Here is a 26156-nt window from a genome sequence, read left to right as displayed (position 1 = left end):
CGTATAAAGAGTTTGCACCCATCTGATAAAGCCAGCCCCAAACCTGAATTCCCAAAGCGTTGCCAGAAGCCATTCCCAGTAGATGGATTCAAACGCCTTTATAGCGTCTAATGATAGGACTGCGTAGGAGCTGTCATGATGGGCTGTCTGGGCTATTATATGCTGGAGCCTGCGAAGATTGGCTGTGTTACGGCCGGGTATAAAGCCGTTGTGGTCGTTGTGTACTCATTCGCCAATTTGTCTGGAGCGCCTGCAGGCTAATATTGTGGTCAGTATTTTAATGTCATAATTAAGCATTGCGATTGGGCGGTAGGATTTGCACTCGTCGGGTGGTTTTCCGGGTTTCAGCAACGGGATAATAAGGGTTTCCCTCATACTCTTGGGTAGGGTTCCTAATGTGTATGCTTCCTGGAACACTTTGAGTAGTAGTGGAGTGAGGGATGTTTCTAAGGTCTTATAAAACTCCGCGGGTAGCCCGTCCGTGCCTGGGGTTTTAGAGGTGGCTAAAGATTTTATGGCCTCCGAAATGTCTTTGGCTGTAATTTCAGCGTCCAAGGCTTCTTTGTGTGGGTGTCAGTTTGGGTAACCCTACTTCTTCAAGCGTTCCTAGGATCGCCTCCAGTGGAATTGGGGTATAATGCGAATAAAGTTGTGTGTAGACTGCCTTAAAAGCGTTGATGATGTCCTATTGCGTATGTACTAGGGTACCGTCCGCCCCTTTCAGTGTGGTCAAGGGGAGTTTGGGGTGGTCTATCTGCCTGTGTGTGTCCTTCTGGTTCTGGCCATGTAGTCTAACTTGGCCAGTCTGCCCCATGTCTCGTTGCATTTGTCATGTAACCGGTGTAGCATCTCCTCTTCCTGATGAGTGCTAGGGGAGGTGGATTTAAACCCTTTTAATTTCATCTTCCCAGTGTTCCAATTCTTTTTGCAGTAGTTTTCTAATGCCACCCGCTTTTGCAATAATCTCCTCCCGTATTACTACTTTGAGGGCCTCCCAGACTGTGCCCACCCTTTCCACATGACTCATTTTCTTCAACATATTTCTCCAAGGAATCTTATAACCTAACTGATCTTCATGCACAGAAATGATTGCTCTGCTTCAAAGCTGCTACTTCCCTTTCCTATAGTATAACTATCACATGATGTGACTGAACCCTAAAGAAAGTAGTGTGAGTACAATGTATACAAATCTGAGCATATCCAGGGAAAGTACAATAATAAAAAACAGCAGAATTATAAGAAAGTCTTAATAACCTTACTGATTATCTTCATACACACAATGCCTTACTGTCTTTCAAGTCTGTGTTTTCCTCTATGTATGTTTGTGGACCCTAAGTGAATTACTGTAAGAACATATTTGAAGTACAAATCTACAAATATAGTACTTTTTGAATTTTTAGTTCCTGACTGTTATTGGCCTAGACATATCAGTAAAGGAAAAAAGTGAGCCAGACATGTGATGCCATCAATGACATTTGTGATGTCATCTTTGTCCTGGGTGTTAGTCTTAGCAGTGCACGGTGGTGGCGTGAGTTATGGTTGCTTAGCTTACCATAACTGGCGAATTTCAGGGGGTTTTCGGTTTTACTTGGAACCATAACGTCCCCTTAAAGTTTTTTTTATTGAATTTCATAGGTTTTTATTAGTGCAACTTAACCATAACGTCTACGAACATCTGACTTCATTGCGGACCTTCCGGACAGTGCCACATGACCATATGCTGGCACGCAGCATGATGACGTGTCCTAGAACCCGGCCGCACTTCACGATAAGGTCCGTGCTTCAGAGACAGTTCGGAACTGCGTTTTCTACTGATCTAGGAACTTTCAACTTCAAAATGTCCCTTGCACAGCTCCAACACCTATTCTTACTCATCCATTAATAGTCTAGTACCCAGTACATACTCTTAGCAAAACTGCTATTTTATCTTCAAATGGAATCGGCTAATGCCATCCCTCCTCCCCAAGAGACACCACCACTGCTGTAATCAAGGAGCATGAGAAACACTGCCCCCTACCTTAGAAATAACACACGCAACATTTTCACCTGTCTACCTGCCCCTTCATTTTGGTGTTTGGTGCCTCTTCCCTCATTTCCTCCCCACCTTTCGTTCTAAGCTCTTCTGCCAAAAGAAAAAATGCATCCAAAAACAATAAAAGAAAAGTTCCTTTAGGGACCACCTTTCACAGTTAGAAAATAGAACTAAAAAAAAAACTTAGACTCATCTACTTTATATTTCTCAGTAAAGTACATAGACTCAATAAGATTTTCCAACATTTCCATTTGCATTTTGTGTTATGCTAATGGCAATATTGTGGCGTTTATCCACCGTTCCAGGGATGAAACGGTGGAGACCGGCCTGGCAGCCTGAGTTATCAGCCCAAGCGAAGTGAGGGTGCATAACGAGGTCTCCGGACCATTTTCCTCCCATTCCAGCCCCTGTAACGGGGGATGAAGGCTATTGGCACCCTAGGTTCCCAAAGTGGGAACCCGGGCTGCTTAAAGGAATTTTCTTCCTACACCGGGACGCTTGTGGTGTCCCGGTGTATGAAGGAAAATCCTCTTCCAAGATGGCCACCATGGAAAGGGAAGGCGGGGTTCCATACAGGGCCCCTCTTCGCTTTCCATGGCAGCCTGCAGAAGGCGAAAGGAGAACCCTAGGACCATATTACTACGAGCACATTTTTCTTCCCTTTGAAAGCTATCCCAATTTCGATTAACTTTACCACAAAGCCAGTCCCAGGTGGACATGGCCACTTTAACCCCATGTGTTGTCCCTCGTGGTCATGGCCAGTAGCCTGATTGTCCGGGTCATGGAATAAGGTCCTGATCCGGACGATCTGGCCACAGGCTACACCTCCGTCACCAAAGGTATATCACTATTGTTTTGTACCTACAGTATGACACTTGTCAAAAAATGAAACACAGGCACATTTGCAAAACCATGCTTTCAGGTCCTTCTCGATGCTCCTTACACAAGTTTGCTGGAAAGCCACCCATGTTTTATTTTTTCAAAAGTGCCAAATGATGCACATGCAATCGACATATAACTTAGCCCCCACTTGACAAAATCCATTCAGACTTTACAAAAACATGTATATCTAGATATATAATCTTTGTGCAAACCTTTGTGTAGATGTGTCAGATGGCACCACATTTATAACCCTTTAGAATATTTTGGGACCCCCCTCTAATTCTGCCCCCTCTTGACGGAATCCCACCAAACTTTGCAACTCCTTGGGGGTCAGGTCAGGAATATAACTGCAAAATTACATGCAGTTCCATTAAGTGGTGCCAAAGTTATAAGCCATCCAAGAACTGCTTTTCACCAAGCAGAGGTGTCCGAATTTTCATAGGACTGTCCTAGGACTGTCCGCGAACATTCAAACAGTTTGCGGAGAAAAACGCCTGTGTTTTGTGCTTTTTGCAGCCATATTCCATCCCATCCTCCTCACCCCTCACCTCCCTAGAGATTTGATAAGTTTGACAAGTGTAATGTTGTGTTTTTTAATGTTTTTACCGCGATGTCCGCGAATCCAAGATGGCGGGCGTTTCCAAAAATCTGACGCACATCACGCCAACCAATCGGTGAACACATTGTGTCCAAACGTTCGTTTATTTAGTTCAAAGACTAAATAAAAAAATTAAAACAAATTAAAAATATATATATATATTTATTAAGAGTGAACCTACAAATGAAAAGGCAGTAAAAGCTATGTGAAAGCTTTTTAAGGCTGGTAAGTCCAAATGGCGGCCAAGAAAGACCAATAGTGCGAATAAGGGTATTCTTTGCGGGAAAGTGCTAGCCTTGTGCGAGGGCCCCAAAGAGCAGTTTATAGAGTTCAGTTGGAAGGCAGCCATTGCAACTCTTGAAAAGAAGTTGCCTAGCTATGAAGAAAAGATTTGCTAGCAGTGTTGGAGCATCAGGAGGGCAAAGCATTTGAAAAGAGCAGTTCGGAAGCAGACAGTTGGCGGTTTTCAGATGCTGTTGACGTGCACGTTCAATGACTGCTGAAGGCTCCAGCAATGCAGATGAATGTGCAACTCCAGACCCTGGGGGGGGGACAATTCTTCTCGATCCAGTGATTTTTCCAGTTCAGTGATTTATCAGAGCTGGGGGAGTGGAAAGGCAGTTTGGCTGCGGTCAGGGTTAGTCGTGGATGCATGTTTGCCACGTCGTCCTCTGGCAAAGGAATTGGCTTCTGATAATGTGGATCAGCTTGGAGAGACCTCACAGAAGAACGAATATTGAAAAGACGTTTATATAACATGGGGGAGCCAGCCAGGCAAAAAAGGCTCTGGAAGGGAAATTCAGTGGTGTGGTTGCAGGAACCAAGGCAGTCCAGGCTCCTGGAGCTTCCCATTCAGGGGGAGATAGAAGCAGGGTGCTTGCCTGATGTCTGAGGATGAGGAATTTTAGGTTGGTTCAGGACAGAGTCTTCAGAGTCATGGCAGCAAAACGGCATCCGCTCTGGATCTGGTGATGCCGCCGTGGTCTGGAACTTCAGGGAGGTGAGGCCCTCAAACAGGAGCTGTGATCAAGTTGTCTCCACTCGATCAGGGGAATGTAGAGCCAACAAAGTTTCCTTCTAGTCATTTGGAGTGGCAGAGCTTTACCCTTGGATTCTTCAGAGCATCAAAGGATGCTGGTAAAGAGCTTTGATCCTTCCTCAAGCAACAGGCATTTCAAGAATGTAGGTTCATAGTTCCAGCAATATACCCGGTGAGTGGGTAAGGAGTCCGCTTTTAATCCCCTTTGGGACCCAGTAGGTGAACACAGCACCCAGCCACACGCCTAGCCTCATTTGAAACATAGGGGTGGTCAGCTAACGACACACTATCCTACCAATCACACCTGGAGTTCTCTCCCACACAAAGGAAATAATCTATACATCTCCAAATGCCTCTCGGAACTGATTTCAAGCTTTCTACAGCCCAATCATGGGATACAGCCATGCAGTGGCCTAAGCTGGCTACTTCCCCTTGCACACAAAGGGACAAGGGAAAGTCATGTAAACCCCTCCCTTAACTCCCCCCACCCCGACCTCCTCGGGTATTCCAGACAAATACCACCTCCAGATCGGATTTCACCGGTATTGCATATATGAAAAAGCCACTGCCAGCCTAGCCACATGTCTAACAGAGGGCACTCTTTCTGGGACACTATGGGGTACAGGTACTTTCAGGCTACCCCTGCATTAGGAGCCATAAGGACTCTTATGGAACAGCACAAAAACAGATCACACTTTGGGTTAAGCCTGGCTAAGAGAAAAACAAAAGGCAAAAACCCAGAAGAGCCACCCAGAAGTACATGTGACTACTATTCATGTCCTGTGCCTGTGCCTCACACACAGCCCCTTCCAGCAGCCGAGGGGCAGGAGCTTCCGACATCACTGCTGGAGCAGTGTCATCAGCTGGAGCCCCATGCAGCATGCAGAGAGTATGCTGAGTAGTAGGTAAGCCATCGGGCTTCATCTACTGTATTTTTCGTGCAATCTGCAAAAGGCTCGAGGATCGTGCCTAAATTCCAATATAATCTGGACGCCCTTATTTGGACTCTACCCATCCCTTGGGTTTGCCTAACACATTGTTTTCAGCCGTGCAGGCTGTGCCGCCATTAGCACACACGCGGCAGATCTCCTTTCCAAGATGGCCGTACCACCATCGTGAGCTGCCTCCCAGCCCCTGAGGAACACCCACACCGAACCCAGCAGCCGGATTGGCTGCTTCCGCACCTTTATCTGCCCTATCAGGAACCGTTGAGGCGCGAGCCGTCCCACGTTGAAAGGACTACTTTGCAAGGACTATTCCTGTCCTGTGCCTGTCCAGTGCTCAGGGCCAGAATCCTTGCACGCCAACAGCGGTTAGTCTCCACTCCGACCTCTATCACTCGGTAAGCAGCACCCACCTTAATGCCATAACGAGCTGCCAAAGTGTAAAATAGCTACCTTACTGTGTCTGTGGCTAGTAGCTCTTTAATTGTCTTGCCGCCGCTATCTCTCACTACTACTAACTGCCGTTTCGGTGGCTATCTTCGGTACCCCCACCATATGATGCTTTCCGTTCACTGCTGTACTGATCGATACCCTTGGACATCTTTACTATCCCCTCTCCTTGCAGACAAATTCCATTTATGCGCTTGCTATTAATGTACTGGAACTTGTGCCTTTTTGCACTTTTGAATCCACTGCCTCTTTGTCTCCCACTGGTAAAATTCTTAGCCCCATTGCGATCTTCGAATTTAGTTGCATTAATGCCCACTGTGATGTTCAAATTTTAGCCCTAATGTGATTTTCGATCTTAGTTGCATTAATGCCCACTGTGATGTTCAAATGACATGCCGCAAATTCAAATCTAGCCTGCTGTTTTGTCTTAAATTTAGTTGCATTCCGCTTATTGCCCTGTTCAAACTTAGATGCTCTCAGCCCTGTGCCCTGCTTCGAATTAAGATGCATTCTGTTGCTAACCTTCTATAGTTAATAGCCCAGACCACCTTATGGTCATTTACTGACTACTTCTGATTGTGCTGTGCCTCTGGTCGCTAATCAGACCACATCTGGTCCTGCTTTTGTGCCTTTTGATTGCCTACAGACCACAGTTGGGTTGGTGTTGTGCCGTATGGTCGCACGTATGTTCTTTGTTACCTGCTCTAAGACTATTTCAACTATTGGTCATCTTAACATTTGTATGCACCTTCCTTTCGACAGGACCCCACAACACTATTAGAAACTATGTATTGTACCCTGACTACTTACCTGCAATGCCCATTATCATACCTCATCCTTAAGCATGTTCATCTGCCTTCACTGCACCTCGCCTTCTACCTACTGCACATCATTTTGACCGCAACCCAGGCACACTATGGTCACTCACCTTAAACCGGCCACCACAACTTCAACAATACTACCAGGCTCACCCCCTTCCTGGAACACGACAGCGACTAACCCATATCTAAATGAGCCAGCCCTATGGCTACAACACTTCACCACCAAACCTACCCCTAACCAACCAGGTCATATGCGCCTCAGGAATGCTAGGCTTGGCTCCCGCCTCCATTACCCCTCAAGCACACACACTACACCACGTAACAGCATCACCTCCTACGGCTACCCCGCTTCCTGGCCAAACTGGCCCAAACCTGCCATAGACAAAACCTCACCGCCATGCCTATCTAGTTGCTTATCCCCAAGTCCTTTGAGCAAATCCCGTCACCTCAGTCCGTAACCAAAGACTAGCAACCAGATGTCACCATTGGTCCTACCACATGAACACAGACAGCAGAGATAACTCTACCAACGGTATTAAGAACATTACTTGTACCCTAGCTGCCACACCAACGACTGAGGCACGCCCAGTCAACACCACCAAGCTAAACTCAAAGGTGCGCTCATTAACGCCCGCTCTGTCTCTGCTCACGCACTAGACATCGCAGACTTCATTGTGACTGAAAGCCTTGACTTTCTAGCAATCACTGAAACCTGGTTACACGCGGCATCAGGTCCTGCCTTGACCCTCGCCATCCCCGACAGTTACTCTATCATTCTATACTCTATACTATATCATGATAGGGACACCAACCAAACTAAGGGGGGTGGACTAGCATTCATGTTCAAGAGTTCTCTTAATCTGAGAGCTGTCAACACCCACCAGTTGCCTTCCGATGAATTACTCTCAATTAATATCCCAACCTCACCTAATCATACCGCTTCAGTGCATCTCATCTACAGGCCACCTGGCCCCACCTCTAAATTCATTGAGGATATCTCATCCATCCTAGCATCTAGCACAAAGCCTAAATCCCAAATCATTATACTTGGAGACCTTAATTTAGGTTACTTGGACACCAATGACTCCAAAGCCTGTGACTTAGCTAGTGTCCTCTCCGACTTTGGCTTCACCCAACACGTCAATGAACCTACCCACATCAAGGCACGCACATTGGACTTGGTTTCTGACATGAACTGTGCATTAAACATAATCTCAGTGTCAGCTTGCGCTCGGTCCGACCATCATAAAATAACATTCTCCATTAATTCTTGTCCACTCATTGACAAGCCCTGCACCGCGCCACCTACCTTTACTCGTAACAAGAAGGACATCACTACTGAGAAGCTACTCCCACTCATCCTCCCGCTTCTAAACCCGGTCTCCTCCACCTGTGATGTCCCTACCGTCCTGGTGGACACGTACAACCGAGCTATGTTAAAAGCCCTTGACTCCATTGCCCCTATTAAACAGCGCAAAGAAAAACAGCGTAACCACCTTAATTTGTGGTTTACCCCACACTTACGTGAACTCCGCAAAGACAAGCGAAAAACGGAGTCTCTCTGGAGAAGCTCTCCCACACCAGCAAATAAAATTAACCTCATCCATCACCCTTACGTACAAGGAAGCCATACTTGCGGCTAAAAAAGATGTCTACAACAACAGGATCATACAAGCGCAATCCAACATTAAGGAACTCTTTAAAATCCTCAAGGACTTGGAGTCCCCAGTGGCCCCCCCTTGACACATGTACCCCCGACTCAGATTGGTGCGCCAACATACAAAAAGCACTACTAAATAAAATCACCACAGTCCAAGCTAAAATCAATACCAAAAAAAACCATCTCTTGGACTCGGCAGGTAATACCCAATCCTACAACACACCATCCTCTAAACATTCCTTCAAACCCTTTAGCTTCTCACCACTCACCATTAAGGAAGTGGAGAATATCATCATTAAGTTAAAACCATCCAATTGTCAAGGTGATGCCTGCCCAGCAACAATTGTAAAGGAATCAGCGCCCGACCTTGCTCCTTTCATCACCTCAATTAACTCCTCCTTTAAATATGGCATAGTACCAAACAACCTCACGGATGCTTGGGTAATCCCATTAATCAATAAACCTAATTTAGACCCTAGCAACCCGAGTAACTACAGGCCTATCACCACTGTGCCTTACCTCCTTAAAATCCTGGACCGTGCTGCCTATCTCCAAATTCAAGATTATCTTGACACCAACAACTTATTAGGACTCGGGCAATCTGGCTTCCGTCCTAGACACAGCACAGAGACTGCCCTGATAGATCTAAAAACTGAAATTGAGGATCTGAAAGACAAGGGCAAACAAGCGCTCCTACTCTTACTGGATCTCTCTGCGGTGGATCACCAAATCCTCTGCCAACACCTCAAAACTGCCGCCCACTTCTGACTCAGCTACCGTCTGGATTAGCTCATTCCTTGCGAACAGATCCATGAGAGTCTTTTCACCTTTTTCCGCCGCTGACCCAGCTCCCGTCCCTTGCGGAGTCCCACAAGGCTTGTGCGTATCACCTACACTTTATAACGTGTTTACTAAACCACTCTTTGATATTCTTGACCATCTGGGTGTCACCTACACAAATTATGCGGACGACACCCAGATACTCATCCCTATCACTGGTGATTACGTAACCGACATCAAAGCACTCAATGCAGTCTACTCTGTCATCCAGGCGTGGATGGCACACCACGGGCTCTGCCTAAACGATGAGAAAACTGAGTTACTCATCCTAGGCTCTGTCCAAACTTTCAAAACTTGACAAGAAATATGAGGCCTTCAACATTGATGGCAACATCATCAAGGTGGCAACATCAAGGTTACCAATGTCACTAAAACCCTTGGAATTTACCTGGATTCCACCCTCTCTCTCAACAGACAAACCAATGCAGTAGTCTCAGCATCGGCGTATACATGTAAACTAATCACAGCCTGCCGTCCCTTCTTAACAACCGACAATTGCTTGATCCTCGCCAGAACCCTCATCTTATCAAAAATCGACTATTGCAACACCCTTTATCTCGGAACGAGCCAAAGAAACATCGATAAACTTCAGGTAACTCGGAATAACGCCATCAGGGCCGTGCTCAACATACCCAGGCGTGCCCACATTTCATCCGCCAGACGTAACATACACTGGCTTCCCATCTCACGGCGTATCGCCCTCAAAACACTTGTTTCAAGCCACAAAGCTCAGAACAATGCAGCACCGGCTTATCTGTCAGCGCACTTCACTCAACACACAGCATCCAGACCTCTTAGATCTGCACAAGCGCACACAATCAACATTCCCAGTTTCAAGCTCCAGACTGCTAGAGGCTCGAGTTTCCCAGTCCTGGCGGCGAAGCTCTGGAACTCCCTACCGAATGATCTTAGGAATGTCCCATCCCTCCAATCCTTCAAAAACAGAACTAAACAATGGCTCTATGAGCAAGACGATGTTCTGGACACCCCCCTGTAACTCTTGCTGCCTGCTGCGCCTGCTTGATCACCTTTATATATATTTGACCGATGGAAATTGTATGTATATTTTTGATGTACTTTTGTATATATAGTCTGTAATAACTGTATTTCTGATGTTTGTTAATCTGCTTAGAATCACATGCTGTGAATAGGTCCGACATCCAGTGGTCACTGCGGAATATTGCATTTTGTTTTTCGTAGTCGAAAAAGGGGACGTCGACAAGGCGTGTCTGTAACACTATCCCTATAGTGACGTGTGTTGTACCCACAATCCCTCACGCGTCGAGGTCCCTCAGATTGTTTTTTTCCGCCCAGCTTCTGGTCGCCTTACGCGGAGCTCCTAGAGATTGCAAAATACTTACTACGGACCTCGGTCCTTAATTATACTTATTATATTGTTAAGGATCCCTCCACTCGACGTTAGCTGTGAAGCTGTTTCTCCGCCGAGCAAGTTTTCGACGGAGGGGAAGAGACGGAGGGGATCCTTCGGCGCTGCCGAACACGTGGCCTGGCCTCGCCGGCCAACATACAGTAGGGAGAGTGGGGGTTCGAACTTTTATCTTCTCTTTGAGAATGTCTTTCTTTCTCCCCTATCTTTCCCTTGGGGTTGTTATCAGTTATTATTGCCTCAGCTATGGAGAGGACACCTTTTAGTTTTGCCCACGCTGTAGGGGCAAATACACTTGGAAGGATAAACACAAGCTCTGTAATCGTTGCTTGCCCCTCGATCATAAGGAGGACAGCTGCGCGGCCTGTAAGCTCTTGAAACCAAGAACTCTTAAAGAACGGAAAGTTAAGAGGTGGGCGGACTACGCTATGTCGAAGTCAGTTTCCTCACCCGCCACCGCTGTTACAGAAAGTGACGAGGAGGGTGATAACTCGACGTCCGTTACGGAAGTCATTAACCCACAGAAGGAGCGCTCGCGCTCCTCGACGTACGTCCCCGGCCCCGACGGGCTTGGCTCACGCCCTGCTTATGGGGATGAACACCCCGGCGACAAGGACGCACATAGACCCCATAGGCCTAAGCACACAACCCACGGCTCTTCTTCGTCGAAGATGAAGAATCCATCAGCGCCGAAAGGGACGCAGGGCACTCCAGCGTCTACCTCAGACCGTAAGGGTCTCAAGCCCCACCCGCAAACGCAGCCGCGACCAGCGATTGGGCTTTCATCAAACACTGGCGCTACCTCAAAAACATCCGACGTAACGCTCCTTAGAGCGGCCGTCGAGAAACAACGTGTAACGCAGGCAACGTCGACACCAGAGCCCTCTACTGACGAACTCGTTGTCGAGAGCCTGGCGAGAATTGTTTCCGAAGACAAACGTAAGCGGACGACGAAACAGACGTCGAATACCGCACCAAAAGCTATAGAAACGCCGAAAAAGCACGAGTAGCCAGGAACTGCCCCCTTCATCTAAGGGCACTTCTGAACTACCGGAGGGCTTTTCTGAGGGCGACGGAAACCTTTCGTCGACGTTGTGGGAGCGTTCTAGGCGTTTGGAAGGTGAAAACACTGATTTCCCCCTCTAGACTATTCAGGGGTCCCCCATGAGACCCTTGAAAGACTCCATTCTTGTATGGAGAAAATGGAAAGGTTTTTGGGAAGCCAAAACCCACCCACACCCAAAAGACCAAGAGAATGGCCCCAGGATGACCCTAGGGTCAAGATTCCTAGGCTGTTTCCCCCTTCTACAGACGCCTATGACCTCACTGAGGAGGAGCAATACCTCCAGGAAGATGAGTGTTTGGGTGGAAAGGAAGAACTTTAGGAAGAGGGGTTTGAAGAAGATCCTTACACTAGTGCAGGAGCTTTTGAAGAAGATACAGCTACCTCGCAGCCCTGGCAATACCCATCAGTGCAGCCTTGGCAATCCCCATCTGTGCACTCAGACCCTGATGCCTTTCACCCTTCTCCTCTCAAGGATTCACCTATTGGAAACACCTCTCCCATAGATGACCAACCTTCACTTAATGCACTATTGCGCAAGGCAGCAGCGCATTTTGAAATAGACACATGGGAAATTCTTCCTGACATAGACTTTGTAGAAAAAGTTATTAAAGAAAAAGCCCCTGTTAGTCAGTCTATTCCGCTCCTGGCTTCTATAAAGAGAAGAATAACTCTTTCCCTTTCCAATCCTGCCTTAGTAAGAGGGGTCAACCCTCGAATAGAAAAGCTCTTCAGCCCTTCGTCCTCTGACCCCTTGTACATCAGAGGACATTCTATTCCGGACTCCCTTGTAGTTACGAATACAAGAAAAAGAGCGGGGGTACCACTATCCACTAGTGAGGCACCACCTGACAAAGAGGGCAAGAAGCTCTATGCACTTGGGAAGAGAATCACGACCTCCGCAGCCTTCTCAACTAGGATTGCAAATAACAATTCCCTACTAGCTAGCTACGCAGATGCACAGTGGAGCAAGCTGCGCAGCGAAGCAGAGGATGCACCAGAACCCCTGCGTTCACGCCTGTTAGCTATCGTCTCAGAGGGAACTCTTGTAAACCAGGGCATCGTAAAGAACTCCTTACATGCCGCAGAGACGGCTGGCCGTTCCCTGGTTCAGGGAATACTTCTCAAACGCCATGTCTGGCTGCGCAATTCGGGATTTAAGCCGGAAACCCAGGCGTCCCTGATAAATAAGCCCATAGAACAAACACATCTGTTTGGGATAGCAGTTGATGAGGCCCTAGAACATGCGAAGGAGTAGTTTGATACCATCAAGACTCTTGACCAAATTTCTAGGCCCCCTAACAGACGCGGCTATGGCAATAGACGCTCCTTTCGTGGCCAACGCCAGCAAATCCAACAGCAATTTTACTCTGCTACCAACTGGCCCTCTAACCAGCGTAACAACCAGTTCAGTCAAAGAGGCCAACGCCGTGGCAAAGGAAGAGGTCGTGGCTCCAGCCCCAAAGGTTCCACGCCCAATACCAACAAATGACCCGAAGATTCGGGTCCCCTCCCATGCATCACCGGTCGGGGGCCGGCTAACATCGTTCCTATCAGCATGGGAGGAAATATCGTCAGACCGCTGGGTTTTATCCACCATAGCCCACGGATACTGCATCAAATTCAACGGTTCCCTGAAGTACAGACCCCCAAGGAACCGACGCATGACACCGGAACACCTCACCATCCTTCTTCAAGAAGTAGAAGCGCTACTGAGAAAAGAAGCTATAGAGGCTGTCCCCCCTATCTCAGGTAACAGAAGGTTTTTATTCAGTGTACTTCCTTGTACCCAAAAAGGACTTAACCATGCGCCCTGTATTAGATCTGCGCCCAGCGAACAAGTTTGTCAAACCCCAAAAGTTTTGTATGGTGACCTTGCAGGAAGTAATCCCACTGTTATCACAAGGGGATTACATGACAACACTAGACATGAAAGTACTTTCATATTTTAATGTTTCCAGCGCACAGAAAATACCTCAGGTTCAAGATAGAGAACAAGCACTACCAGTTCAGAGTACTACCCTTCGGGATAGCATCTGCACCAAGGGTATTCACGAAAGTACTGGCAGTGGCCCACCTACGCAGGTTATCCATCCCGGTATACCCTTACCTCGACGACTGGCTCATAACAGGGGATTCTTACGAAACATGCTTCTCCAATACCCAAAAGACCGTAGACCTTTTGTCCCAACTGGGCTTCTCCATCAACGAAAAGAAGTCCAGCTTAGACCCCAGCCAAATCAAACAATTCCTAGGGGCTCTAATTCAAACAAAGGACGGCCTCGTCTTCCCCTCCAACGAGAGGGTCCAAAACATGCTGTTTCAGATCCCACATTATGTGGCAGGTCGAGAGGTGGCGGTACGCAAAGCAATGCGCTTGCTAGGGATGATGGCGTCATGTATTTATTTGGTACCTCACGCGCGCCTGCGCATGCGCCCAATGCAAGAGTGGCTCTACAGCCAGTGGTGTCAGACCAGCGGACAATGGGACGATCTAGTGGTGGTCTCGCAGGCCTTGGTTCTCTCGCTACGGTGGTGGACAAAAGAAAACCTGTTATTAGGGAAAACCTTTGCCACACCCAAAGTGGAAGCCACTCTAACCACAGACGCATCCCTTACAGGATGGGGAGCTCACCTATCCCATCAGACTGCTCACGGAGTGTGGACTCCGAGCTTAGCATCCAAGCATATAAACCTGCTGGAACTACTAGCGGTGTTCAAAGCACTGAAAGCCTTTCAGGAACACTTACAAGTAAAGACAGTGATGGTCCTCACATACAGCACCACAGCCATGTACTACCTCAACAAGCAAGGGGACACTCACTCTCCAGGACTGTCCAAGCTGTCCCAGAATATATGGAAGTGGGCTCTCAAACACAACATGTTCCTACTATCACAACATGTACCAGGGGAACTCAATCTGCTAGCAGACAAACTCAGCAGAGACTTCCCCCTGCCCGAAGAGTACGAATGGCAATTGCACGAAACATCGTCTTAGACGTCTTCACGCAATGGGGATTCCCGGAAATAGACCTGTTCGCAACCCTGGAGAACTCACAATGCCAAAGTTACGCCTCCAGGTACCCCCAGAACCAGTCCAAAGGGAACGGTCTGTCGATTCAATGGTCAGGGAAATTTGTTTACGCCTTTCCCCCCGACTCCCCTTCTCAACAAAGTGGTGCACAAGATGCACCAGGAGCAAGTTACCAAGATACTAGTGGCCCCAATGTGGGCCCGGCAGCCATGGTTCGCTCACTTGATGGAGATGTCCCTATCTCCCCCAGTGAAACTTCCCTGCCCGTACAACATGCTGTCACAAGACGAGGGCAGGACACTGCATCCATGCCCTCAGACCATGAACTTAGCAGCCTGGCTCCTGAGATCATAGAATTTGGACATTTACAACTCCCGCAGAGATGTATGGACATCCTCAGGGAAGCCAGAAAACCTAATACTCGCCACTGCTATTCTAGCAAGTGGAAAAGATTTGTCATCTGGTGTAGAGGTAAGAGCATCAACCCGGTTGACTGCTCTCCCACTAACATTGTTCTGTACTTGACCTATTTACTGGATTCAGGTCTAGTGTTCAATTCCATTAAAGTCCACCTAGCGGCACTTTCTGCATACACCACTTCCCAACTTAAAGTGTCGTGGTGGAAGATACCAGTTATCAAGGCCTTCATGGAAGGGGTAAAGAGAATACACCCTCCGATAGCTAACCCAGCTCCCGGATGGGACTTAAATGTGGTACTTTCTAGACTCGTGGGCCCTCCTTTCGAACCCATGCACAAGGCAACTCTTAAAGACCTCACTCTTAAGACTGCTTTCCTAATAGCTATCACCTCCATTAGGAGAGTAAGTGAACCACAGGCTCTTTCTGTACTAGACCCCTTCGTAACAGTTCACAAGGATAAGGTGGTTCTACGCACACACCCAAGGTTTGCACCAAAATTAATCTCGAAATTTCATGTAAACCAGTCAATAGAACTACCAACGTTCTTTCAAAACCCTTCCAGCTTTGGAGAAAAAAGTCTGCATACACTAGATGTACGCAGAGCTGTCATGTTCTACATGGAAAGAACCAGACCACTGAGAAAGACTAATCAGTTCTTTGTCTCTGTGGCAGCAGGAAGAGAAGGAGATGCAGTTTCAAAGTCCACTATATCTAGATGGATTGTTCAATGCATCACTCTGTTTCTCTCTTGCTAAGAGAGAACTACCCTTCAAGCCAAGAGCACATTCCACTCGAGGCACTGGGGCTTCCATAGCGTTCATTGCAAATGTTCCCATTGAGTCCATCTGCAAAGCGGCTACCTGGAGTTCTGTGCACACCTTTACAAAACACTATTGTCTAGATGCACATTCTAGATCTGACTCCCAGATTTCACCGGTATTGCAGTTTTAAGACATCTTTTCTCTACTGTTCCTTCTCATAACCCACCGCCAACTCCGGGTACTGCTCGCTAGTCTATGCACAGCATGTGATTCTAAGCAGATTAACAAACATCAGAAGACAATGCATTACTTACCGTAAAAGCATTTCTGATGGTTATATCTGCTTAGATTCACATGCGCCCACCCTTCCTCCCCGCTCGGATGGAAGGAACATAGACCTCTTTCTACATCTCTCTTTTCTGTACTCACTCACGTATAGAAGGCTCCCTCAGGGCAGAAAAATACAAACAGAGGGACCTCGACGCGTGAGGGATTGTGGGTACAACACACGTCACTATAGGGATAGTGTTACAGACACGCCTTGTCGACGTCCCCTTTTTCGACTACGAAAAACATAATGCAATACTCCGCAGTGACCACTGGATGTCGGACCTATGCACAGCATGTGAATCTAAGCAGATACAACCATCAGAAATGCTTTTACGGTAAGTAATGCATTGTCATATTTCCTGTAATCTGCAACTGCCTTCTGTAACACTTTCTGTAACTACCTTTCCAAACATGCGCCCTGATGCCCGTGGGCAGGCTGCGCAATACAAATAAACAAAATACAAAAATACAAATACTACATTTGTTTAAAAAGTGGGCATTTCGCAGAACAGCAAAATATGTAATTTAGGAGTGGATTGGTTATTAACTGACCATTACTGTTTTTATTTGTGTTGGACAGTTTTACTAATGTACACATGTGGTAGGGCTGTACAGGGATCCAACGCTTAAGTTTGGCCTGAACTACCCAAAATGTTTGGCAGCTATGGTCAAGCAGCCAGGCTTAGTCTAGGGGGGAGAAGGCTGTAGGGGAGTAGAAAGACATTTTGAGCACATTTATAGTAAAGGAAACACTTGCACACTGTAGACATATACAAATATGGTTGTTTATTATAAAGACTAAGGCAATCTTTAAATCACTTCAATTCGGATAAGTAAGGAAAGTGTTACACATGTATACAGTAAGACATTTGCTGTTGCAATACTCAATTCAATAGTGGATCTTTAGATGAGAAACATGGCAGTAGCTTTAGGTTACCAAATCCTTCATCAACCAACATTTGCTTAAATGGCAATATTGATAAGTTAATAGCTTTGTGTAGGCCTAAACCTTGTAAATTCAACCATATCTGGGGAATAAGTGTCTCTAGTCAGATGGAGACACTGGGTTGGGGGACCAGTGACCCGTGGGCGGTAGACCACAGGAAGGCAGACACTGTAAGTGTTATAAGTTCACAGAAGAATCTTTTTCATAGCAAGTAATGGAATTGGATTCAAAGGGTTCAGGGGACTAGGCAGGCCACCTAAAGGTTTTCTGCCTCTAGGACAGATGTCCTTAGGCACGGGAGAACACAGTTGGGTCGTCCACACCAACGTGACTCAAAAAGCTCAGGAGCAGCGAACAGCAACATAATTACCTAGGTAAGTACCCAGGAGTACCTTCTTCGGTGAAGAACAGCAATGTCACCGTCCGGTCCACAGGGTAAGACAACAGCAGCTCCGTTTCGGGTCTCTGGCTTGGCGGTTGGAGTGGAACTTTCGGCAGGAGCAGACAGTCTGACTCGGTCACAGGGATGCCCAGCAGACGATCTTCACGGCACCATGTTGTGGAGGCTCGATACAGGATTTATAGCAGCGACTTAGTCACCCAGCAGCCTTTCTTTCTTCTCTCGGTCTTGGACTCTGCTGAGGGGACTTCTACGATTAGGACGGAATCTCTGTAGAGTCGGACAGATGCCCACAAGTTTGCAGCCGGAACATTTGCAGTCACGGGACGATGCATCACAGCAGTGCCAAATGTCTGAGTGTATTAAGAAATTGGAGGCCCGGCAGGTCCCAGCACGTCATGGGATAGCTCCAACTGTAGCTGATCTCAAGACTGGTTAGGCCCAATAGTCAAAGGTAGGAAGTTGTCGGGTCTGGATCGTCCCTGTTGCACAGAAGAAAGGACTAGAGCTACAGCAGACAATCGGTCGGCTTTGGTGGTTTCTGGAGGCGCTTGACTGTGTCCTCCTTTCGTCTTTGGAATGGATTTTCCAGTGGTGGAAGCTGTCTTCTGCATCGAGACCCTCGCCTTATATACAGGAACCCAGCCAATCAGTATGCATGCTACATTCAGAATTCGGGTGCTAAGGGGACAGCCAGGCACCCGGTCGGTACTGTATCCAAACAGACACTCTAGGACAAATACCTGAGGAGTTTCATTGTCCGTCCAGATAAAGGCACCGCCTTCGGTTGGGCTGCTCAATTTGAGCCCATCAAAGACGAGTGAACAGGACTTCTAACCCTCCCCCCAACCCAGGTTGGCAGAAGAAGGCTCAAGAAAGGACAAGTCGTGAGTTGGTGAAAAAAAGAAATGGCAGTCTCCATTTTGGGTCAATGGTGCCCCATGTGTCCCTTACAGCAGCTGCGAATACAGCCTGCGATGTAAGTTTGACAAAATTGGTAGAAAATCATCCAGTGCCCCCAGCAACTCAGACTTGTCACTGTAACTAGAAAGTTACAGGTGAAGTGAGAAAAAGGATACAAGGTGTCCTCTCAGCACTCCACATAAGGTGGGGTGTACTGATATCACAAAAGAAAAGTATAGTTAAGATAACAGTACCCCCCCCTATCCTGTTTCATTATGTTGGCACAGGAAAATAAAAGAAATCTGAAGAGGGAAGCTCAAGGAGCTTCCAGCAAAACTCCACAGAAAGTGCTGTGTGCTGCAATAGGAAAATACAGATGCCTCAAAGAGGTGGAGAAAAGCAGACATCAACGATAACCAAAAGGGTTATTTCCTAGAGTCGCAGAAAAAGAATGAGTGAGCGAGGAAAAAGGTGCCCAATCGCTCAGTCAGACAAAAATCCAATAGTCCAGCAAAAAGTGCCGCGGGACTTTTCAATTGGGGGGGGGGGGGGGGGGGAAATGACACACGAGACAAATTCTACCTACCAATTTGGGCCCTGTTTTTACTATGCATTGCTTTAAAAAGTGTGTATTTTTCAGTAGTGTTTTGTTTGTTTAGCTGAGTGGAATAACTATACTTCATTACCAGGCTTCTTCACTTCCTTGAGTAAGTCTGACTGTTCTGTGACGGCTAACTCATTGGAGTCTGATCTTGCCTTTTGGTGAGAAACTTTGTCCTACCTTAGGTTAGGTGGTGAAACAGAGGGTTGTGCAAACATCCCCCCAACCATTTTTATTTTTTGGAGCTGTAAATCTCATTTCTTGCAATGGTTTGGGCTGAAATGTTTTCTTTTCTACAATTTCCACTTGTACGTTAGATCAGTGTAGACGCCGACGTCATCTCTGACATATTGGATAAAGGACAGGAAGACACTGTGCATGACACCAGGTATCATTCCGATACCGCATCAGTTGTATGAGAGACGATATGCATTCGTACAACCATACTGAATTGTACCCTCAAACTGAAGGGGTAGCAGGCGATTTGCAGACATCACTGACTAACTTAAGAAAATCTGATGGGTGCAAAGTAATGTCATAAGGAGAAAACACGATGACATACTGAAACAATATAAAGAATGAAGATATAACTGAAGAAATAAAAGTAAACATGTTTCTGATGTTTGTTAATCTGCTTGGAATCACATGCTGTGCATAGGTCCGACATCCAGTGGTCACTGCGGAGTATTGCATTTTGTTTTTCGTAGTCAAAAAGGGGACGTCGACAAGGCGTGTCTAACACTATCCCTATGGTGACGTGTGTTGTACCCACAATCCCTCACGCGTCAAGGTCCCTCAGATTGTTTTTTTCCGCCCAGATACTGGTCGCCTTTACGCGGAGCTCCTCGAGAGACATTGCAGATTTCATCTCCTCGACCTTTGGTCGTTTTCCTATATTAATATAGAACATATCGATCCTCCCCTCGACGCTGTTGTGAAGCTTCTCCGCCGAGCAAGATCTTCGACAGAGGGGACGAGCGGAGGAGATCCTTCGGCGTTGCCGAACACGTGGCCTGGCCTCGCAGGCCAAATACAGTAGGGAGAGTGGGGGTCGTGGGACATCTCTAATTCTTTTCTGAGAATGCCTTTCCTTTTCCCCTTCCTTTCCCTTGGGGTGGTTATCACGTTTTATTGCCTCAGCTATGGAGAGGACACCCTTTAGGTTTTGCCCGCTTTGCAAGGGCAAGTTTACTTGGAAGGACAAGCATTCACGGTGTAACCGCTGCTTGCCCCTCGATCACAAGGAGGAGGGTTGCACGGCTTGTCGGCTTCTTAAGCCGAAGACTCTAAAAGACCGTAGGGTCAAAAGGTGGGCGGCCTACGCTATGTCGAAGGCCGACGCTCCACCCACCGTCGCTACCTCCGACAGTGACGAGGAACGTGATACCACGACCTCCGCTACGGAAGTCGTAAACCCCCCTAGAGAGCGCACACGCGCTTCGTCGTCTGTCCCCGGCCCTGACGGGCTCGGCTCACGCCCTGCTTATGGGGATGAACACCGCGGCGACACTGACGCACACAAGACCACACATAAGCACACAACCCATGGCTCTTCTTTGCCGAAGGCAAAGAGAGCATCAGCGCCCAAGGAGACGCAGGTTTCACCGGCGGCCTCCTCGGACCGTTCGGGTTCGAAGCCCCTCTCGCAACCGCAGCCGCGACCAGCGACTGGGCTTTCGGCAAATAAGGGCGCCGCCCCCAAATCATCGGCCGGAGCGCATCAGCAGAAAGCGCATGCCGCCGTAGAGCGTTCGACACCCATAACGTCGAAACCACAGCTCCCCGCTGACAAACAAGTCGCTGAGAGCTTGGCGAGGATCGTGGTAGCCGACGCCCAAAAGCGTACGCCGAAAGACACGTCGAGCGCTACGCAAAGGTCGAAAGACACACAGGAAGGCTTTCCTCGACGCTATGGGAGAGGTCGAGCCGTGTTCAGCTACAAGACACCAATTTTCCCCCGCTAGACCGCTCAGGGGTACCCCATGAAACCATGGAAAGGCTCCATCTCTGCATGGAAAGGATGGAGAGGTTTATGAATGCCCAAAACTCTCCCACTCCAAAGAGAATAAGAGAAGGGCCTCAGGAGGACCCCAGGGCCAAAATTCCAAGATTAGTCAATCCCCACCAGGACACAGCCTCAGACTTCCACAGTGTGTATGACCTCACTGGGGAAGAACATTATTTTGAGGAAGAGGATGATTTTATGGACGAGGAAGACGGACGGAACCAGGAGGAAGGTCTGGAGGACAGCCCAGACTCGGTAGGAGAAGGCTTCGGAGAAAATCCAGAAGAAGGACCTTCTCACCCCTGGCAATCACCATCAATATATTCCGACACTGATGTCCTGAATCTAAATCCTCCTGACATTTCACCGGTTAGAAACACGTCTCCCATTGACGATCAACCCACATTTAATGCCCTGTTGCGCAGAGCAGCAGCACACTTCGAACTAGACACTGGGGAGCTCTCTCCTGAATTAGACTTTGTAGAAAGGGTAATTAAGGAGAAACCCCCGGTCAGTCAGACAATTCCCCTCCTCGCTTCGGTGAGGAGAAGAATCATCCCTTTGCTGTCCACACCCGCACTAATCAGAGGGGTCAATCCTAGAATTGAAAAACTTTTCACTCCTTCAACCTCAGACCCGCTGTACATCAGGGGACATTCCATTCCGGATTCCCTGGTAGTAACCAACACAAGAAAGAGGGCAGGGGTACCACTTTTCACCAGTGAGGCACCACCTGACAAGGAGGGCAAGCGGTTATATGCCCTTGCTAAAAGAATTACATTCTCGGCCGCCTTTTCGACAAGAATTGCCAACAACAATTCTTTGCTCGCGAGCTATGCGGACGCGCAGTGGGCTAAACTGCGCAAAGATGCCGAAGAAGCGCCGGAACCATTACGTACACGCCTGCTTTCAACTATTGGTGAAGGAACCCAGGTCAACCAGAGTATTGTGAAGAGCTCTCTGGATGCGGCAGAAACTGCGGGACATTCCCTAGTTCAGGGAATAGTCCTTAAACGTCACGTATGGCTGCGCAACTCAGGGTTCAAACCGGAGACACAGGCGTCTTTAATAAATAAACCTGTTGAAGACTCCAACCTCTTCGGGAAGGCGGTGGATGAGGCTCTGGAGATGGCTAAAAAAGAGTTCGATACAATCAAAACTCTTGACCAAATCTCTAAGCCCGCTACCAGGCGCGGATATGGCAATAAACGCTTTTTTGTGGCCAACGCCAACAACAAAACCAGCAGCAACAGTACCCTGCCACCAACTTCCAGACCAGTAGTGGCCAGTACAGTCAAAGAGGACAGCGTTGGGGGCAAAGGAAGAGGGCGAGGGTCCACCCCCAGAGGTTCCCAAGCCCCTAACAACACCAAGTGACGCGAAGATTCGCGTCCCCTCCCATGCAACGCCGGTCGGGGGCCGGATAACATCCTTTCTTCCAGCATGGGAGGGTATAACGTCAGACCGCTGGGTTCTTTCCACCGTAGCCCACGGATACTGCATCGAATTCAACAGTTCCCCAACATACAGACCCCCGAGGGGACGACGCATGTCACCGGATCACCTTGCCATCCTTCTCCAAGAAGTACAGCAACTGCTGGAAAAGGGAGCCATAGAGGTTGTGCCTCTATCTCAGGTAACGGAAGGTATTTATTCAGTGTACTTCCTTGTACCCAAAAAGGATCTAACCATGCGCCCTGTATTAGATCTGCGCCCAGCGAACAAGTTTATCAAACCCCAAAAGTTTCGTATGGTGACCCTACAGGAAGTGATCCCACTGCTATCACAGGGAGATTACATGACAACATTGGACATGAAAGATGCATACTTTCATATTTTAATGTTGCCAGCGCACAAAGTACCTCCGGTTCATGATAGAGGGCAAACACTACCAGTTCAGAGTGCTACCCTTCGGCATAGCATCAGCACCGAGGGTATTCACGAAGGTACTGGCAGTGGCAGCGGCCCACCTGCGCAGGTTGTCCATCCCAGTTTACCCTTACCTCGACGACTGGCTCATAACAGGGGATTCTTACGAAACTTGCTTCTCCAATACCCAAAAGACGGTAGACCTTTTGTTCCAGTTGGGCTTCTCCATCAACGAAAAGAAGTCCAGCCTAGACCCCAGCCAAATCAAATAATTCCTAGGGGCTCTAATTCAAACAAAGTTCGGCCTTGTCTTCCCCTCCAAAGAGAGGGTTCAAAACATGTTGTTTCAGGTCCCTCAATATGTGTCGGTCGAGAGGTGACGGTACGCAAAGCAATGCGCTTGCTAGGCATGATGGCGTTGTGTATTTATTTGGTACCTCACGCGCGCCTGCGCATGCGCCCTATGCAAGAGTGGCTCAACAGCCAGTGGTTTCAGGCCAGCGGACTATGGGACGATCTATTAGTGGTCTCGCAGGCCTTAGTTCTCTCGCTACAGTGGTGGACAAAAGAAAACCTAGAGAAAGGGAAACCCTTTGCCACACCCGCGGCGGAAGCCACTCTAACCACAGACGCATCCCTCACAGGATGGGGGGCTCACCTATCCCATCAGACTGCTCACGGAGAGTGGACTCCGAGCGTAGCATCCAAACACATCAATCTTCTGGAGCTACTAGCGGTGTTCAAGGCGCTAAAAGCCTTCCAGGAACACCTACAAGGCAAGACAGTGATGGTCCTTACAGACCGCACCACAGCCATGTATTACATCAACAAGCAGGGGGGAACCCACTCTCCAGGCCTGTCCAAACTGGCCCAGAACATATGGAAGTGGGCTCTCAAGCAGAATATGTTCCTCCTGTCACAACATGTACCAGGGGAACTTAATCTGCTGGCAGACAAACTCAGCAGAGATTTCCCCCTGCCCGAAGAGTACGAATGGCGACTGCACGAAGACATCGTCTTAGACGTCTTCACGCAATGGGGATTCCCAGAAATAGACCTGTTCGCAACCCTGGAGAACTCACAATGCCAAAGCTACGCCTCAGGTACCCCCAAAACCAATCCAAGGGAAACGGTCTGTCGATTCGATGGTCAGGGAAATTTGTTTACGCTTTTCCCCCGACTCCCCTTCTCAACAAGGTGGTGCACAAGATGCACCAGGAACAAGTAACCATGATACTGGTGGCCCCAATGTGGGCCCGACAGCCATGGTTCGCTCACTTGATGGAGATGTCTCTATCTCCCCCAGTGAAACTCCCCTGCCCGTACAACATGCTGTCACAAGACAGGGGCAGGACGCTGCATCCATGCCCCCAGAACATGAACTTAGCAGCCTGGCTCCTGAGGTCGTAGAATTTGGACACCTACAGCTCCCGCAGAGATGCATGGACATCCTCAGGGAAGCCAGAAAACCTAACACTCGCCACTGCTATTCTAGCAAATGGAAGAGATTTGTCATCTGGTGCAGAGGAAAGAGCATCAACCCAATTGACTGCTCTCCCACACATATTGTTCTATACCTGACCCATTTATTAGATTCAGGTCTAGTGTTCAATTCCATTAAAGTCCACCTAGCGGCACTTTCTGCATACACCACTTCCCAACTCAAAGTGTCGTGGTGGAAGATCCCTGTTATAAAGGCCTTCATGGAGGGAGTAAAAAGAATACACCCCCGATAGCTGACCCAGCTCCCGGATGGGACCTTAACGTGGTACTTACAAAACTCATGGGATCACCTTTTGAACCCATGCACAAAGCAACTCTTAAAGACCTCACTCTCAAGACTGCTTTCCTAATAGCTATCACCTCCATCAGGGGAGTAAGTGAACTACAGGCTCTTTCTGTTCTAGACCCCTTTGTTACAGTTCACAAAGATAAAGTGGTTCTACGCACTCACCCAAGGTTTGCTCCAAAATTCATCTCAAAATTCCATGTAAACCAGTCTATAGAACTACCAGCGTTCTTTCAAAATCCTTCCAACTTGGGAGAAAGGACACTGCACACACTAGATGTGCGCAGAGCGGTCATGTTCTACATGGAAAGAACCAGATCACTGAGGAAGACTACTCAGTTCTTTGTCTCGGTGGCAGCAGGAAGAGAAGGGGATGCAGTTTCAAAGTCCACTATTTCTAGATGGATTGTCCAATGCATCACCCTCTGCTATACTCTTGCTAAGAGAGAACTGCCCTTTAGGCCAAGAGCACATTCTACTCGAGGCACGGGGGCGTCCATAGCATTCATTGCAAATGTTCCCCTTGAGTCCATCTGCAAAGCGGCTACCTGGAGTTCTGTGCACACCTTTACAAAACACTACTGTCTAGATGCACACTCTAGATCTGACTCCCAGGTGGGACAGGCAGTATTAAGACATCTTTTCTCTACTGTTCCTTCTCATAACCCACCGCCAACTCCGGGTACTGCTCGCTAGTCTATGCACAGCATGTGATTCTAAGCAGATTAACAAACATCAGAAGACAATGCATTACTTACCGTAAAAGCATTTCTGATGGTTGTATCTGCTTAGATTCACATGCGCCCACCCTTCCTCCCCGCTCGGATGGAAGGAACATAGACATCTTTCTATATTTCTCTCTTTTCTGTACTCACTCACGTCTAGAAGGCTCCCTCAGGGCAGAAAAATACAAACAGAGGGACCTCGACGCGTGAGGGATTGTGGGTACAACACACGTCACTATAGGGATAGTGTTACAGACACGCCTTGTCGACGTCCCCATTTCAACTACGAAAAACAAAATGCAATACTCCGCAGTGACCACTGGATGTCGGACCTATGCACAGCATGTGAATCTAAGCAGATACAACCATCAGAAATGCTTTTACGGTAAGTAATGCATTGTCATATGAGTAAGAAACCATATATGCAGCAGATCAGTTACCATATGTGGAGTAAATATGTATACGCAGAAACGCAAGGTAGAGGAGTCGCATAGAAGCTTGCTGTGGTAGAAAATATAACATGGGTAAAGTGGCCATGTTGAAAAGATGCACTTTGGACTCTTGTTAAGAATGACCAATTACCTCAGACAGACTAGGGCTGCAGTGCTGAGAGGTGCTGGAAAAAAGCTTTGTGTGAGGAAGAAAGAATATCTATAT

At 47.9% G+C, this 26156-nt stretch overlaps 1 protein-coding gene across 1 annotated transcript in view; it reads left to right on the top strand.

Moving 5' to 3' along the window:
- The window catches only part of GCN1 (GCN1 activator of EIF2AK4), a 1783851-nt gene that overhangs the window by 139951 nt on the left and 1617744 nt on the right, over positions 1 to 26156 (top strand). The window lies entirely within an intron of this gene.

This window comes from Ambystoma mexicanum, chromosome 10 (genome assembly GCF_040938575.1).
Source record: "Ambystoma mexicanum isolate Mex_15411 chromosome 10, UKY_AmexF1_1, whole genome shotgun sequence".
Taxonomy (NCBI): Eukaryota; Metazoa; Chordata; class Amphibia; order Caudata; family Ambystomatidae; genus Ambystoma; species Ambystoma mexicanum.
The sequence above is the reverse complement of the archived record's forward strand: the minus strand, read 5'-3'. Positions and strand labels throughout refer to the sequence as shown.